Raw genomic sequence first — 17,062 nt, 5'->3', positions numbered from 1 at the left:
TACGTGTATGTATAAATACATGAAATATGAGGCATGGGTGTTTTGTAACTTCCGCTATTCCCGTCTCGCCACTGTATACTTATAGAGTGGTAAAGTAATTAATAATGGCATTATTATTGTTATTATTATTATTATTATTGGTACGTTTATCCTAGTACTCCCCCCCCCCCCCACCCCACCCTCCCGACAAAAATTCGTGGTTGCTGACCATCCTTGCACCAGTATATAGAGGTTCTGTGTTTGATTATTTTGTCTTCGTTTGTGATGATGTTATTTTTGTTACATATGTCGTATATTTTAGATAGTCTTCTCAGATTGGTACGGTGGTTAGCACATCGCGCTGCGACGCCAAGGGTCCCGGGTTCGAATCCCGGTCGGGCTTGGTTGTTTGTTAATGTCCATTCATCAATTTCATCATTTCATCACTCATCCCCATCTTCGCAAATTAGCCAAGAGGCACAAAACGCGAAGTAAAATAAACTAAATCAAATCAAAAAAAAATCAGATTGGTACCGATGTAATTGCATTAATCAGTTTATTAGTCACCCGAAAATAACGTAACAAGAGACATTGTTACATGTAAACTGTGTTGTAAACTTTGTGCAAGTTATTGAAACTTGGGAGAGGCATGTTGTGCACGAGAAAACTGAGAAATAATATGCACTGACCTCAAACTGCATACGCAAGACTTTTCAGCCTGAATAAAGTCAATGCCCTTAGCCGAAGAATTTTCCTCGTAAATCTTTACATTATTGAAGATTTTATGCATGAATTAACCTATGAAATTAAATATTGATAAATAAATTTTAGCATAATAATAAGAGTAATAATAGTTTGATTACGTGTGTAGGATTGTTGACAAATATAAAAATATGGAAGACAAAGTGGTAACGTCGTCTCCTTGTACTAATTAAGTGATCCCGGGTTCGATAACCGGGGAGGCACCGGGCAGATCCAGTTCTGATTAGTCTATTTGTGCATAAAATGGACTTAAAAAACGAAAACCCACAACTCAAATATGATATTGGGATTATGATAGTTGTCAACCAGTTTCAGCTGAACATTTCACAGCTCAGTATAGTTGATACGAGTGCACGGTATAGGGTCGCGGCCCGGTGGTTGAAAAACAATGCACTAGAGTACTTTACCAAGTTGACTAATATATTTTGGACTAAAGTGCCTCCATAAGCTGACTTTTATAAATAAAAGCAGTCAGGTAAATGGCCAAAACATGGCCTCTTTTCACGATGTTGAAGGCAAATTACAGCCGATAGATAGCTGCATCAAAAAACTTGATAAAGCGAAATGAACGTTGTGTTTAAATCTTAAAACATTGTTAAAACATTGTTAAAACATTGTACATATCGATACTTTATTATATCAACAAATTAGAGGATCAAACATAATGCCAGTTGGGCTCTCTTCTAGAGTCTAAATACAGATCGTTGGAATGAAGCATTCCCTGCGCATGCGCGAACAACAAACTGAAGCAACACGATGCACGGTATTGAGAAAACGGCACGTAAGCGACACGCGACATGTGCATCTTGCCATGTCTCTTCGGTTCGAAAGGTTGCATTGATTACTGAGTGTTGGCTTCCATGCGACACGTGTGTCGTGTTGCATGTCGCGTGTTGCGTGTTGCGTGTCGCGTGTCGCGTGTTTCTTCGGTGTGAATTCTCCCTTAGGATTATAAAGCGGGTCTTGTGGGTGGCAATCGTCAATTTTGCCGTATCACAAAGTTCTCGAGAGAGTTTATCGCAATACTGGTCTATCTTTCCAACTCTGTTCTTGAATTATAATTATTACGTGATCTACAAGGTCTATTGTGCTTTTGATCTCCGAAATATTTCCTAATTTTTTTAGAGATAGCTTCAAGTTTAGATTCCACAAATCGGGACCTAGAATGGATCCTTGCGTTGTTGATTTTGAGACCGTTAAGTTAGAAATCTGGAGCGCTTTCCATATGTTATGATTTGTGGGCAATCTATATTTCTCAAGGTCCTGAAAAGATGGGGCCAACTACCGTTGGTACAGGTAGATGTTAGTTCACAACGCCATTTGTACCTTACAGCCTTGCGCCGGAGAACCAACTGCAATCGACTTGGTATATCGCTTGCAAATACACTCGATATAAATGTCGTTTGCATCTGTGTATAACAAGATCTCGCTTTCATGTCCACAGCGATCTCTTGTAATAGACCTACACCATTCTTCCTTTTGAGTCTGCAAATATTGACATGTTTAAATCTAAGGTAATAAAAGTTGCACAAAGCACTTGAAATACCTATCACTCAACCTAACCTACAAGCTTAAGGAATTACTTCGCAGACCCAAAAGGAAGAACCGTGAGTGGTCTTACATTATATACCTACTATCTGCATACCTGCATACACGCTGACTATGAAGACTTACTTCATTACACACCTACATTTGCCTGAAGTGACATGGGAAAATCTCAGGGATTACTGTAATTTTACTGTGGCAAGATGGCCAAGTTCTTCGCAGCATAACAACAGTGGATGCTGAGCAAACATTTGACCTTCCCGACTCAACAACATTCCAGAGCAGACGAACTCGTACTAGCTCGGAAAACCTCATGTACTATCACACCTAGTATAGGGCCACCAACGCAGAGGCAGGCCCATTGTCCTAGGTAGAACTTCCACGAGGTCTCCTACCAAACGGTAGGGAAAAACCTTATCGGGAGAGATCCTACAGTTTTTCTTGCCATCCAAATAACAAGAATCCTTGAGGTATAGGGTGGAAACGTAACGTGTAAAGTGCTTTTAATTTTTTTTTAAATGCTTTGGTTAGCAACTATTGTATGTTTAATATGGAAACAAGGCATAATGGTGTTACAGCAAGAATCCAAGTTACTTCAGGAAAATCCTGTGTGTTATATTTTGTTAGCAAAAAATACGCGTATAACACACAGGATGTAATTAGTAGATAAAATAGCAGATAATGAGAATAACTAGCATTCATTCTGCAATCTAATCTATCAAGCTGTATGCAGCAGCGGTGATTGAATTCTATGAGTTGACTAGGCGCCATCTAACTGAAATCTGGTTGGCAGGCTTTGGCACTCTAAAAGACCTGTTGGCCACAGGGTTTATCTATTTTACAGACAAATACCTTTGGAAATATATAGCATTAATACGGGTCCCTGGTTCGAATGCCGGCCTAGGAATGGGTGTTCTTTGTCTGTGCCATCATCTTCATCTTCGCGAGTAGGCAAAAGTGGCAGAAAAGCGAAGTAAAAAAAGCCAAATCAATGTACGAGGGCCATCCGGAAAGTAGTATTTTTGGATTTAAAAAATACTAACGAATATTTTTTGAAAAAACTTTGTAATTGTTAAGAACAAACTTTAAACTACTTCTCTACATAGTCTCCATGTACGTTTAAGCATTTGTCATAACGCGTGACGAGTTTTTGTAACCCAGCTTCATATTCCTATGCCGCCAGTCCATTGAGAAAAGTAGTCACTCCTTCTTTCAGTTCCTCATCACTATGAAATGTAAGGAAGCGAGGGACCCACCCACCTTGCACAAACTTTCCCATACTTCAGATGATCTTTGACAATTTCATGAAGAATTGTTCGTGAAACATCAGTGAACTGTTCACTGATTTCATCCAGTGTAACGCGCCGATCTTTCTTGATGAATTCGTCAACTGCACTCAGCAGGTCGTCCGTAATGACAGACGGGCGCCCGGAACGTTCGTCACCATGGACGTTCTCCCTCCCCGAGTTACAGTTTCGACACCAGCGTTGAAGAGACGACTCATCAATAACATTCTCTCCATAAACCTCCTTTAATTGACGGTGAATATCACATGGTCGCGCATTCCTGGCGTTGAGAAATCTGGTCACAGCCCTTACTCAGGCACGTAGCCAGGCAGGGGGCAGGGGGGCTCAGCCTCCTTGGAACTGTCGTCAGCCCCCACTGGCACTGCCATCAGCCCCCCTTTACATTAGGTAAATTATTTTGCTTTTTTTTTCAGTGAAGTCTGAAAATGTAGACAACTCACAACTTGAAGGATAAATCCACAGAATATAAACAGAATCTATTACATTCGCTCATTTTGTTTATGAGCAGAAGTAGCTGCAAATATTTAGAATATTCTCTAGACTTCAGAAAATTCTTTCATATGGGAGCTTCTTTATCTGTATCTTCACTGTCTCTGTTGCAACCTCCCGTTTAGACAGAAATCTGTGACTTGGATGTCATCATGCAAGTTCCCTCCGCATCTGCGTCAAAGGTCAACAACAGCTCCCAAGTTTTGGGAAGGAAGGGGAGTTTAATTGCTTCGGCCAGGGTGGAATATACTGTAGGTACTGTGAATAAATATTGTGCGTTTTTTGTGTGTGATATACATATCTGTATCATCTAATATAGTATAGGGTGTGTAAGGGATAATTTCAGTATCAGTCAATTAACACTTCAAGAGATGTTTTAAAAGATGTAGAAATATGTAGTATTTGTGTAGTATATGATATTTATAAATGAATGAGCGCCCCCCCCCCCCTCACTCACACACATAATTTACCTTCATTTAATGTTTTTTTAAAAAAAAAATGGACTTGGTTTACAAAGCTCCCCCTGGAGATCAATTCTAGCTACGGACCTGACCTTACTTCACAAGTTTTAAATTTTTTGAACATTAATAATAATATATCTTTATTGAGCGGGCGAGGTTCAGCGTACGCTGTTCTCCCACCTAACCCTTGTCAGAATACAGTCTACAGTTACAAACGGTTTACATATCCACTAAGAAAAAAAGAAAACAAAACAAAAAAATAATAATAATAATAATAGTAAATAAGTAAGAAAGATGAAAAAATGCATGGACAATTTGAAATTAAATAAGAACTGTAAAGATACAATTAATGAGTATATGTATACACAAAAAAAATACATAAAACTAAATTCTAAATACAATTTTAAGTATATATATAGGCACACACACATGTACACATAAATGCATTGTAAACATTGTAAACACTCACAGAAACAATAACTACAACGACAGCGCTACTAAAATTCGCACACACTGAGCAGACAGTCAACCGAAGTACTGACCTTGAGCGGCGGCTATTCGCGTTACCAGCGCTCCACATGGCACGAACGGTTACTACTTTCCAGATGGCCCTCGTAGTATTAATAACATAAACACACCGGTTCGGTGAACGAGTGTGTTGAGTGGCCGACTTTCGATCTTGCCCCAGGAGTTCCCGTGTTCTAATCTCGATCTGGGCATGGGTGTCCTTGTAAGCGTCCTATCTTTAATTTAATCACATCATCACTAAATTCGCATCGTCGATATTAGCCATAAATTACAGAAAAGCGACTGAAAATAATAAATTCAAAAACTTACGTACTATCATGCAGTTGCCAGCATCTCTCCAGTCTTGAATGGAAATCCAATTTGAAGCTTTAGTACAATATAATTCTTATGCGTGTCTGGTCGTTAGTTTCATAGTTACTGTAACGAGCTTCAACAATGAACAATAACTGTTGCATGTTAAACATTGTTGTGCTTTTTTGTGTCGGGTCACGTTCACTTACAAAATAATCTAGAATGTAAAAGAAGAAGTTGATTGATTAATTGATTTGCTTTATTTTACTTCGCCTTTTGTGCCACTTTTGGCTAAATTGCGAAGATGGGAATGAGTGATGATATGATGAAATTGATGAATGGACACTCACAAACATCCATGCCCAGGCCAGGATTCGAACCCGAGACCCCTGGCGTCGTAGCGCGATGTGCTAACCACTCCACCACGGGGGGCGGCTGAAAGAAGAAATTTCGAACTTAAAGAAAGTAAATATTGAAACTGAACGTGAAGTTTAGTAAATCTCTGGAATTAGATTTTTTTTTCCATTTTGACACCGTTGCTTTTTACCTGTATCAGTTCATTTTGCATTTCAGAACATTGGATAATTATTGTGAATCTAATTTTATTGTGTTGGTCTGAAATTTTCTTGTGGTAATTGGTCATATTTAGAAAGAAATTTCACCAAATCTATGAAGATTCCTGAATTTTCTGTTGTTTTTGCTGTGTATAATGTTTCTCGATCCGCTAAATCATGAGAAGTCAAAAATTGTGTTCATGCATATCAACCTTTGTAAGAGAACGTTTCATTGTTGTTGTCTGGCATCCTGAATATTCTAAAATCAGACGAATTCATTCAAGTTGTAATGTTTCACTTCAATTTATAACCAGTTAAAAACATAATGATATAGTTTTATCGCCCACAAAAATCAGCCCTTTCCATCTATTTTTCTCACCTCTATTTATTACATTTTTTTAAGGAATTATAAAAGCCCATGGGACGCGAGGCCCCTTCGCCAACCCTTTGCTACGCCTCTGTTGTTATCATAATTCCTCCCATTGTCACGGTAAACCGAAGATCAGATGAGGAGTAAAAAAGAATAAACAAAGAAATAAAAACGCATTCTCTGCAGTGGTCTCAGGTTCGATTCCCTTTTAAGGCACCTTAGACTCGTTCTGACCCAAATTTAAACTGTAGATCCAGTTCCGATTAGCCTATCATGAGCATACAGTGGACTTCTCAAGCCTGTTAGGCGTGCGTGGTGATAAAAATACAGAACGAATGAGTCTTGAATATTATTAGGCATAATAATGTATCCAGAAACATGGCAGTTGGGGGGAGGGGGCGATCGTCCCTTTCTCCTTCCCCGTGGATCCGCGCCTGGCAGGGGGTCCAGCTTGGTTTCCCTGTCACATCATTAGAGGCGACGTTTTGTTGCATTGGGTATTCGTTACATTTGGTAATGCACCAAATTTATCTTTATAGCTTATTTACTGGAATATCATTAGTTGACATGATCAGATGGGTATGAGGCTATTTTTTAAACATCGATGAGTAGTATACTTAAAATTCGCCATTTTATTGGTGCATGTTTGATCATCAATGTGAAGATTTATTTGCGCGAGAGACTATATATTTGTTGAGTGAAAACTGGAATGTTTTGCCTTGTTGATCCACCTGTCATACTTATCTTACAGCAGTTCCTTCAACCAAGCAAATCTAACCTGACCTTACCTAATTACCTCTCCCTCTCCCTATGTCTGTCTCTCATGTACAGTACCATAATTTTCCTAGCCAATTAAATTTAACTCGCAAGCCAAATATTTTTTTTTTTGAAGGTGAGATAGCCAGTGTGGATATTTTTATTAATGTTACCCAAACAATTTGGTCTTATTTTGTCACTGGTGGTCACTGCATTACATCCCATAACACAACTTTCTTTATTTACAGTTTGTACCAAAACTAAATTATACACAATTATTGATTGGATTGCTAACATCATGTTGAGATTCATGAAATATCGAATTATAAACTTGACAAGATTTTTAAAAGTTGCATTCTCTTTACTTCAACAACTGTAGGTAGCCGAGAGTTCAAATTGCAATGGCTATTTATTTTATGAAAACATTACAGTTTGCATTCAAGAACTCTTTGGTTACTCTAATGGTTATGGCACCACTAAATTCGGAATATGAAATACATTCATTGGCAATGTGTAACACCCAACCAGCTGGCTCCATCCATCACTTTTTTTTATATACATCTAACTTTTCATTTGTCCCTTGCCATGGCCACGCAGTCTAAGGCATCAGGCTATGGGACACATGCTGATTTGAGTCTCCTGGGTGGAAGTGTAACAATTGTTTTCCTGAGATTTCGGCCAGTGCATGGGACCAGTAGCTAGCCACTAGTGAGGAATTGGGGAGGTTCAAATGAGTAGCATAACCCAGTCATAGAAACCTACAACAACAACTGAGGGTTTCTCATGCTGACCACACATCACCACGTAAATGGTTGGATGATCTCCTACCTCTGCTGAGGCATGTGGGACTAAGGCCAGCAGTCGGTAGGTAGGCCTTGGCCCTCAAGAGCTGTTGCGCCATGGGTTATATATTTTAGCATTTAATACAGAATATCTGAGCATATTAATAAAATAGTGAAACTTTTCTTGATTTAACATACAAATACATAAATAATGAATTGATTTTATTACAAAGAACAATGTGCTAATTCTTCTCTCCTTTTAACTCTTTAGGTCTGTGTAGAATCTTGGCCTACAACAGAAAGTGGCAACATATACTTTATCGTGGCACATTTTGTAATGTGCTACCTACTTCCCCTGACCATCATCTCCATCTGCTACTGCCTCATCTGGAGACGAGTGTCCAAGAGAGAGCTCCCAGGGGAACCCCAGGATCATGGAGTCGAGCAGATGATTCACCGCTCCAAAGTCAAGGTGATCAAGATGCTCCTGGTAGTGGTCATACTGTTTGCCTTGTCATGGTTACCTCTGTATGTACTTTTCACAAGGATCAAATTTGGGGACCAAATATCTGAAACTGAGTACAGTGTCATTCGGGCAGTGTTACCTGTAGCGCAATGGCTTGGTGCTTCCAATTCTTGTATTAACCCAATACTTTATGCTTTCTTTAACAAGAAATTTCGTGCTGGCTTCAAGGCAATTCTCACGAGTCGCTCGTGCTGTGGTACGCTCAGATATGACCTTGGACATAAAAGCCAGAGCACATTCTTCAGCAGCAGATCAAGAAGTCAAGGTTCGCACAAGTCCAGCTTGTTGTCGAATGTTAGTTTTCACGTAACAACAGCTAGAAGTGTCACCTTTGCTGGCAAAGGTAGACCAGGGACCATATCTCATGACTACAGGGTGAACGCAGCCATAAGAGGTCACAACAGGAACATTTACAGCAATGGAACTTCTTACTTGGCGAATGGTAACATAACTCCAGTGTGACACCAACATCCCAGCTGGGAAACTTCTTAATCTGCTAACAGTTGTTAAGTTGTTGCCAGTCTGTTATGTAACATTGTGTCGACACAATATGGTAGCTGCTAACTAATACGGCAGTGCAGGAACTGAAGGTACAGACTAGCCAAAGGTCTTTGAAGGTCTTGAAGGTCCAAGGCAACTATCTTCAGCTGAACATGAAAGAGGACACACTAATTGTAATGTGAAGCAAAGTATATTTCTACTTAATACCATCCTCGTATTTTTATGGAAGGCATTAGTAATTACACATATGAAGTAAGATATTTTGATTCCTAACACTTTGAACCAATACCCTTACCTATGTCAATATTCTTATAGATTACCACAAATACTGATACCGATGCTTGAAAATTGTAATAATGAAACGTTGTTCAAAACATTTATTAACATTAGTGGTTGAATATTCTTTCCCAACTTGTCACATGAGAACCAGAGGAACACACCTCCAAAAATATGTTTTTCGGTCTTTTTTAACGTATTTCCTCTGAATAGCTCTATTTAAAGTCAGATTGGCATATCTCCTCTTCAAGTCCATAGCAGTAAGGTGGAGTTACATATCTCCAATTTAGTGACACTTTTTAAGAGCCAGATATATTCCTAAGAATACATTATTTTCTCTCTCCTGCACATTTGGTGCTCACATGATGATTTCATACTTCAGGTTAATGCGACTTACTCACTTTTATATATATTCTTTCGTATTTCTAAAAATTAAAAATACAAAAATATTTATTACTTACATAAAATGAGTATCTATTTTGTACACCGACAACGTTTCGGGAACTACTGTTCCCTTCTTCAGGTCCTATATTTCAGCTATCCGAAAATTGCCATAGCCTTGTCAATTCATACACTCATCAGGAAAAGGATTTGGTACATTATGGTAAAAGTAAAATATTTGGAAAACACTAAAACCTTTGCTGTGTGAGGTTGTGGGCATGTCGACTCCCCTCCCCTATTCTGCCCCTGCATTTCTCCTCCTCGTTACGTCATTTCAAGATCAAAATCACGTACAACTTGAGCTTTGCAAATTTCCAGTATAACTGAATCGATGAAAATATTACATGGCATTCTTGTGGACCCAAAACACCAAAAAAACATCATCCAGTATTGGCAAAAATCCAACCAAAACTTTCCAATATTGATACCACCAGTACCAGCTGATACCAATATGTTAGCAGCTGAGAAAAATTCATTACAATAAACTATTTCACAGTTATGTTGAGCAATATTAATTGTACTTATGCTTTGATTACCACTGATCATTTTTCATCGTGATTGACCATGTATTTCCAAACCACATTTTAATATACAAAAGTATATGTTATATAGATCTTTGTCTTGGCAGGCCTTGGTCCTTGGAGGACTGTTGTGACAAAGATTTAGTTGTTATTAACCCTTAAGGCACATAGCAGTTACCTACATTTCTGTACAAAACATTACCTACAATGTTCTATGATTACAATATCCTGTGTTTGGTAAGGTTAAGTGTACATGCCCTTCCAATGAATAAAGCAATTTAACATACATGATGCAACAAAAATTTGCACTTTCAATACACATTTTATTAGTGTGATAAAATGCAATGGATTTTGCAACAACTGGTGTTCCATCATTGTAAATGTAATAATAAAAATAATAATCACTTCATTACAGGGTATAACAAGTACCGGCCAGTATAATACATATATACGTAAACATAGTATTTATAAGTGTAATTATTGTTGTGTTTGTATAATTGATATAGTATTCAGCAAATTACTTGTTAAATCTAACTTGTATATATATGAAAAACAAGATCATGTTTTCCACAATTTTACTGTTTTTCTCTAACCTTTTTATAATGGTGGCATCTATATGTGTTAAATGAATAAGTGGATTACACCCTTTTCTGCATAATACAAAAGTAATTGTGTTACACAGTATTAGCATTTTGGTATGCAGCTTTTGTCATGTAATCAATTGTAATGTTCATGTGTAAGTTTTTATGTGTTTAATCAGCAACTATTTACATTAGACAATGAAAGATTGGTACATTTTTATTTATTTATTTTTATAGAACACACTAACAGTACTTAGTATGAAGTAACGATTTTACTAAGGTGTTACATTTAGTGAATTGAAAATTGTAGATCTGTAAGTACATGCAACTTGATATTTTGTCAGTTTTGTTTTAGGTAACTTTTCTACAACTTAGATAATTACGTATTATGTTCCTTTATACACACTTCATTATACAGTTACTGGATTTCTTAGTGCGTACAGATTATCTTAATAATTATTACTTCTTTTTTCTTTTTACAATGAAAGATTTTCTGGCAAATGTAATCTCAGAAGAAAAAGTAGTATTCTATTTCAGCATTTTTCAACATCCATGCACAAGATTGCACAAACTCTACATAATATTTTCTAAGACATTAGAATTATTGAAGAGTATATTTCAATCTTGATTTTTTTAAGATCTACATATACAGTGTGTCCGGCTTAAAAGTACAATAAAATAAAATTTTACAAGTTTTAATTTTATTAAGATATTTCCATAGAGTTTTCATCTACTTACAGAGTAACTCTAAAAGTTTTTTTTTTACATACCTAGTACACCTCAATTTGAGCTCCGTTGGTTGCTCTACAGATGTCCAACCTGTATTCAAGCTCCGCCCATGTGTTGTTCAGCATTACTGGATTCACATTTCGGATTGCAGCACACGAAGGTCACAAACTTGTGTCTGGTACACTTGTGACTTTACAGAACGGACTTCAACCAGGCCAGATCAAGAACACACCACGCCTTCTGCTGCAAAGTCCACATGGCTACTGATGCTACAACTGTTCAATTCAGTTCAGTTCGGGGAAGCACGCATGCACGCAATCCAATGGGTGCTGACGTTTTGCAAGCGTGGGAAAAAAAAAAACATTTTGAGATTACCTTTCAAACTACATGAGGTTTAAGGTGCTCTTGGTTAAATATTACATGGGATGATTTTTCTTTTATTGTACTTTTAAGCCGGACATGCTGTATATTAGGTTAATATAAATCGTGATCATCATGTTAAAAACCTAGTGTAAAATTGCAGTAGCAAAGTTACAATATAATTTATTGTTTTGCAACTATAGTTCAATTTTTGCTTTCAATTTTATACCTTAATGCTAGTTTGCAAATGGCTAATTTTACACAGCCCAAGAGCAATAGATGAGTTGAAGAGAGTAATTATTTTGCTTAAAAATGTGTATTAAGAAAATAATATAAGTTGCATCTTATATATAACTGTTAGTGTAAGGACTCTTTTGGCAATATTCTAATGGTTTCAATTGAGTAAATCATTCATTCATTGTTATCTGCCTCCTGTTTTACAGGCTTTCTGATCTTTTGCCTTAAGCTTTTTCAATGTAGGCTCCATTTAATTTAAAATCATCTATCAGTTGATATTTCCTTCTTCCCTGCATTCTCACAACTAACCATTACTTCCAGCAGGCAGTTCTTTCTTAGCCAGTGCTCTAGCAAACTTATTTTTCTTTTCTTGGTCACTTCCAGCATTGCCCTTTTTTAACAACCTTTTCCAGCAGTATAATTTGTTACTTACCCATGATGCATTCTTTGCCATAGACAAATTTCTAAAGCTTCTAACTATACTTACAGTTCTTTGTAGAATGCACATTTCTGTACCATGCAATGCTACACTTCATACAAAACATTTGTCTCTTCCTTAATCCATGAGCGATCAAAGAACCAACTTCAAACTTATATAAAAAAGCAAAGATGGTCACATGAACCCTTGAATCAATCCGCTTGGTCCAGTTGCCATGGTGAGGAAATTCTCGTGGTATCCTGCTTTACCAAACTTATGCCTGGCAGCAAAAGTTTTCAAAACAGGTGGCAAAGGTGCCTCAATAAGGTCAAGCCTAACAGTCACTGCTGGGTAGCAAACAAATGAGTCTCCAATTCTGTACCTCCCCCTGAACTGTGAGTGCACGTTGACAGCAGAAGGCATCATTTAGGACTGAACAAAAGTCAGGCATGTGGCAACACAGCTCTTTGCACATGGAAACTCCTACATCTGGAGACAAAGAGCCTGGGTTTGTTCTTTGATAGTCTGGGCTTTAGTTCATTATACAAGGTCCACAAACTCTTTTCTATTATGGCTTCCTTTGCCAATGCTATTCTCACATCAACTACCTGACTGCAGCTCATGACAAATAAAATGAAAATACAGGAGATTGTTTCTTCTATTCTTTGCTTTCTCTTACCTACACGTGCAACTTTTTATTTAAGACTAGCCGATTACCTGGTGTTGCCCGGGTATTTATTTATCCCAATCTTGTATTAGACAGGAAAATAATGAATTCTAACTATAGTGTAAAATGTAACTAATTTTAAATGTGATCGTGAATGTCACCAATTAGCTTAGCGACTCCAAAACTATGGATTCGACACTAATGTAGGTTATTTGTGGCATTTTATTTTTCACCCCCCTCACCCCATGCCTATAGGTGATGAACTTGGAGTTGAACCACATTGGGAGTGTCACGAAAACTATGGATTCCATTCGCAACACAGCCTGAATGTTAGACAACCCGAGAAACACTATAATTGTGCAGATTGCATAGTGTCACGGATGTCTGTCTGTGTGGAATTTAATATCTGTGGTTCTCGATTATTTTTACATGTCACCCCTTTCCATCCCACCCCTAGGGGTGCCAGAGGTGTCTTACTCCCACAGTATTTACTTCCAGATTGCAAGTGATACCCGTACCAAGTTTGGTTGAAATTGCTCCAGGTGTTCGAGAGTTATGCCGCAACAAACAAATATACACACCCACACATACATCCATTTATATATATATATATATATATATATATAGAAGATTACATAATGCAATAGACATGGACATGTCCCATTATATTAACTCTGATCTTAAGTTTAAGGGAAGAACAATGTTGTTACATGATGCTGATATTATTTTACATGTCATTGTAATGTTCCAGATAGTAAATTTATTTTTTCTAGATTTTTCATTTCAGCAAGCATGTGTGGGTATGTCTAAATGAGACCAAATCATGAAATAATAGCATGCCATTTGTTGAAATTCTGCACCAATTAATGGACAGGAACCATCTAGTGTTTCATCAAAAGTAAATTCACTACTAAAACATGAAAAATGATCTTACTTAAATCCAGTAAGACAAACTAATTCCATCTCCTTAAGCACAGAGACAAGTTTGTTCACACACAAGTACTGCTGTTGCTGGCTATGGATTAAATCAGAAAGCACATTAAGTGGTAAAATTTTGAACTTGCTACTGAAGTTACTAGGTTCAAATTCCAGCCCGAGCATGGGTGTTTATCAATTTCATTTATTCAACGCTAACTAATCCTCATTGTCGTAATAGCCAAGAGTGGCAGAAAAGCGACACTAAATAACAAAAATACAAATACCTACCTACTTTCTTAGGCATAACTATTACTAGGGAAAGGCCAGAAGGTTGATCATTTCAGTTGTATCTACTTACTCCTTATTTTGTATTTTTCTTACTTTACGATTTTTCTCTTTTCAGGCTGACACTTCTAATTGTACAAGGTGGTAGCCAAACGTTTCTGGGCTGGACTCCTTTGATCCAAAACTTACCTTGGCCCTATTGGCTACCATCACCCAATTCTGCCTTTTTTTAAAGACATCCTGAAAGTCTTGTTCTGTGAGGGACCAGCACTACCTGCATTTGTGCTTGGATCATCTCAATAGTTTCAAACTAGCAGCCTTTCAACTTGATCTTTAGTCGGGGGAACAGAAAGAAAGTTACTGGGAGTCTTAGACTAGTAGGATGGATGAAGGATGAGAGTCATATTTTCGTCAAAAAGTCCCTGGTGAACAAGACAGTGTGAGATGATGCATTGTCATGATGCAAATGGCAGTTCTTTAGTTGCCAAAGTTCGAGGTGACGTCTTTGCACATTTTCACACAGCTACAGCAATGCATCACAGCAGTAGATGAAATTCACCATTTGATCTGCTGGAACAAATTCTTTGTGCACAATTTCCTTTGGTGGCAATGTTGGGCATTGTGCAGCTGAGGGTCTTCCCTATGTTGTTGTCCTCAATGGATGTCAGACTGACCCTAAACTGAGCATGCCATTCAAACACCAATGCTTTGTTCCCCAAATACTTGTGTAATCATTTGCCAGTATCCCTGCTGCACTTTTTCCTGTATTTACACAAAATTGATGCACGTTCACTGCTCCTTTCTTGGATCCATTGTGAAATACTACACATCACATACATGACTCCATGTAAAAGAATGTAAATGTTCAGCACATTCACCCACCTGTATGACATTTTGTAAATGGACTCCCAAGGTATGTAAGCAATATGCTATTAACTACAACTGCTGTCCAGATGGCAGCACTAGTCCTAAAACTCAGGATAATACCTGGATGAATTAACTTTGTCATAAAAATACTCTCCACTGAGCCAGTTTGGGGGCAGCAAATATGCCAATTATGTCTCCAAGTGAAAATATCTTCAAACAAGGTGCATCAAACAACAACTTTTATCATCTTTTGGGCCTGGCTTTCATTCCTTCAGTATTAACAAATTTCTTCAACTGATTAAAACCAACTCTCTGTGTGAATACCTTTCACTGTGCAGTAAAATATACACTCTTCTTCAAATGAGTCATTTACAACCTTCACCTCATAACGAAATCACTTTTGAGTCATTTTTAAGCAGCCTAGTAGCTGCCCTAGGCAGTATTGTGGTTTAGCACCCTCCATTCAATTGACAATCTTAAGAGATTACTTAACCTCTCCTGGCCCATTGATGATCTCAGGCAGTTAATTATTATTTTTACCTTTCACATGAGGTACTTGCAACAAGCAATATCAAAAACAGTCTCAAAAGCAGTTCAGGTTGGAAAACAAGAGATTCTGAGTGACATTTTGCGAATCAGATTTGACAGGTCAAGAGAGGTTGCTTTGGACAAACAGGGACTCCTCTCCTTTTAATAAAGATACTGCTTGAAACTTGGTATTTCACTCTCTATTTCAATGGGATCATTCTCTTGTAGTACTTCGTTGTTAAGTTCTCTGTTTTGTTTTGCAGTTCATTGACACGCAAAGATTGTAATGATCTACCTGTTGGAAAACCAAAGTGATCAAAAACTTCTTTGAGACAATTAAATCTTATCAACCTCCAAATATAGAATGCTATGAAAAATCCAAATAAAGGTGTAATAGAATTGCTTAAGTCATTATCTAGCAACACTATATCAATTAGTGTGATTACGATAGGTGAGATAAGGAGGAGAATAGAGCTGCGGAATGATGATTCAGGCAAAATTGAACTAATAAATTGATTAGAACATACGATGATTCCTTTGTTTGGTAATAGGATGTTACCCATGAATTGTAGTGTTGCAGAGTGATCATAAATCAAAATGGATCTGTGATAGAGATCTTTTTGTGATGTAATTGAACAGGGAACGTCATGTACAGAGCTGAATAGTGACATCTATTTTCATGTGGCAACTCCTCCCAATGGAAGTTTCTAGGGGTCACTTCATCACTTCAAACTTTTCAATGAGAACAAGAGTCGAGTAACACCTTGTGTGTTTTCCATCTCCCTTTACCTCTGTGACTTTATTGTCTTTAAAAAAAAGTTTTGAATGGCACCTCTCGGCATGGTACTCTATCCTTCAACTTCAGCGCTCCTAGCCTACTCCTCACTGCAGGCCGTTTTCAAGCTTTCCCTGGAGTGAACTCACTTAATAACTTACCAATTCATACACTTTTAACAGCTGTCTTCACTCACCTCTTACAAGCACACTTTTCAATGGATAGATAACATAATAGTTGTGATGTGTCATGCAATAGTTTGCAGTTTTTTGCACAAAATATTCTGTGTATTTCAAAATTCCAACAAATTTAAAGGGCAATGCAATAATTTCTTTCTAATACAGATTATTGTGTTTGTCTCATCACCAATTCCATCACTTCATCTTCCATTCTCATTGTCAAGATTAACAAATAGAAGTAGAAAAAACTGAGTTGATTGAGTTGGTGTTTTAAGTCCACTTTATGCACAGCAAGGCTAATCGGGACTGGACCTACAGTTTAAAGTGGGATCTGAACCACTATGTACCTCCACCAGGTATCGAACCTGGGACCTCTTGATGACAAGGCAACAACGCAACCACAGCGCCATCGGGGAAGCAGAAGTAGAA

General features: G+C 37.6%; 1 pseudogene; it reads left to right on the top strand.

The window, feature by feature from the left end:
* Positions 1-8,812, top strand: part of LOC146003424 (neuropeptide SIFamide receptor pseudogene) — a 302,588-nt pseudogene extending 293,776 nt beyond the window's left edge.
* Positions 8,813-17,062: the final 8,250 nt, after the last annotated feature.

The sequence above is a fragment of the Lepisma saccharinum genome, chromosome 20 (assembly GCF_977018435.1).
Source record: "Lepisma saccharinum chromosome 20, izLepSacc3.1, whole genome shotgun sequence".
NCBI lineage: Eukaryota > Metazoa > Arthropoda > Insecta > Zygentoma > Lepismatidae > Lepisma > Lepisma saccharinum.
This window is presented reverse-complemented; position numbering and strand designations above follow the sequence as displayed.